This window comes from Petaurus breviceps, unplaced genomic scaffold (assembly GCF_028583685.1).
Source record: "Petaurus breviceps papuanus isolate PSGF00001 unplaced genomic scaffold, PetGlider_PUasm1.0 185, whole genome shotgun sequence".
Lineage (NCBI taxonomy): Eukaryota > Metazoa > Chordata > Mammalia > Diprotodontia > Petauridae > Petaurus > Petaurus breviceps.
This window is the reverse complement of record NW_027185797.1, coordinates 37875661-37878101: the sequence shown is the minus strand read 5'-3', so window position 1 is coordinate 37878101 and position 2441 is coordinate 37875661.

Sequence of the window (2441 nt, the reverse complement as noted above, 5' to 3'; positions counted from 1 at the left end):
AGGAAAATAAAGAATTTATACTCACAATGTGAACACAAATGCAATCACTTCACCCACAAAATGTAAGTGGATAACAAAAGATTGCAGAGCAAAATACAATTATATGTTCTTTAGAAGAAACGTACTTGAAACAGAGATTCAGAGTTAAAATGGGAGCCTGGAGCAAAACCCATTGTATATGAGTGGAACAACAACAAACTAAAAACACCCCAAACTCAGGGTTCATAAATTTAGATAAGGCTTCAGCAAGCAGAGACAGGATAAAAAGAGGTAAGTAAGGAAACTACATCATGGTTTTGGTGACTTAAAAGAAACATTAATCAAATTCCAAGGAGAAATAACCAAATGATAATAGTAGGGGACTTCAATCTACCCCTTTCAGACATAGATAAATCTACCTCCTTCCCCCAAATCAACAAAATATAAAGTTAAGATGAGAGTGGAACTTCAGAAAACTTAGAAGTCACAGATTTCTAGCAATTACTGACTGGGCATCCAAAACAGTTTACAGAACTCTGAACTCTACATGGCACCTTTACATAAAGGTTATTTAAAAATGAAGGGCCTTTGATAGATGAATTAATGATTATTTTGAGACCAAATAACATAATTCAAAAGAACATTTGATTCAAAGAATAAATTATAGAAACACTAAACAATTTCACCAATGGAAATGACAAAAATGAGACAACATACCAAAACTTATGGCATTCTGCTTAAGTTTTTCTAGGGGAGTATTTCTATCTATCAATGCTTTCATTTCAAGTCCTATTTATAATATAAATAATAAAAGCCACATATTTAGATCAATATATGCTATAAAAGCTTTTGATAAAATTCAACAAATTTTTGGGGCAGCCAGGTGGCTCAGTGGATTGTGCTGGGCCTCTAGTCAGGAAGATTCACCTTCTTAAGTTCAAATCTGGTCTCAGACACTAAGTAGCTGTGTGACCCTGGCTTGGTCACTTTACTCTATTTGCCTCAGTTTCCTCATCTGTAAAATGACCTGGAGAAGGAAATGGCAAACCACTGAAGTATCTTTGCCAAGAAAACCAGAAATGGGTTATGAAGAGTCAGACACAATGAAAATGACTTAACAACACATGTTTATATAGAGAAATCACTTTAAATAATATGCACTCCAAATGAATAACAAGCATGTAATGCAGAAAGTTAGAAGCTTTTCCAAGAGGGATATGGACAAGGCAAGTATGCTCATTATTTCCATCACAATATAATATAGTTCTGGAAATGTCAGCTATCACTATAAGAAAAAGAAATGTGGGAAAGAAGCAAAAAGATAACTTTTTTCCCTATAATGTACAATTGAAACAATTAATAAATACACAATGTGCATGGTTCTAAAAAAAAATCACAAAAAATTATCACCAACGCTGTATATTGCCAGCAAAACACAGTATGAAGAGCTGGAAAGAAAAATTGCATTCAAAGTATCTACAGAATTATAAAATAAATGTGTATCTATTTGTCAGCAAGCACTTAGGTATTATATACATTTGACTATAAAATATTCTTTAGAAATATACAGGTCAAAGTAATCGGAGAAATATCAGTTGTTCAAGGGTTTTGACTGAGTTAATGTAATAAAAGTAAGAAAAGTATTTAAAGTAATTTACTTTTCTAGTACTGTACCAATCAAACTGCCATAGGATTATTTAATAAAGCTAGAAAACAAATGAATCAACTGATGTGGAGGAACAAAGGATCAAGAATCTTGAGAGAAATAATGAAAAAGAAAAAATTGGAAAGGGGCCTTGAAGTACTACATCTTAAATGGAACTATGAAGCTATAATCTTCAAAAGAATTTGAGAGTGGCCAAAAAGAAAAAGAAGATGACCACTGGAAAACATTACATTCATACAGTACTGAAAAAAATAAACGCAGTAGCCTAGTGTTTGATGAACTCAAAGAACCCAGAGAGTGGGGTAAGTACTTACTATCAAGTAAAAATAGGGAGTGAAAATTGGAAAGCCATTGGTGAAAAATTAGACTCTGTCTAGCACATCAGTCCCTATCACCAAGATTAGATACATGATTTTGTTAAAGGAACGAGGGAAATGAGGGGAGAAATCTTTTTAGATGTATAAATAGGGGAAAGTTCCTCCAGATCTCTCAGGAAGTGGGGAAGTAGGGTAAACTAGAGATAGAGCAGTTGAGGTAAGGTAGAATACCAATTTTGTTTTTACAAAATTGAAAAGTGTTTGCACTAGCAAAACCAATGTACCTAAGCTTGGAAGGGAAAGAATTAAGTTGATAAGAATAATGGTAGGAAGTTTCTCTTACAGAGGTCTTATTTCTAAGATATATGAGGAATTGGTTCAAATATAAAAGACTAGCAGCCATTCTCCAAATGATAAATGACTAAAGGATATGAGGAAGAAGTTCTCAAAGGTAGACATGGAAGATATGTACAGTCATG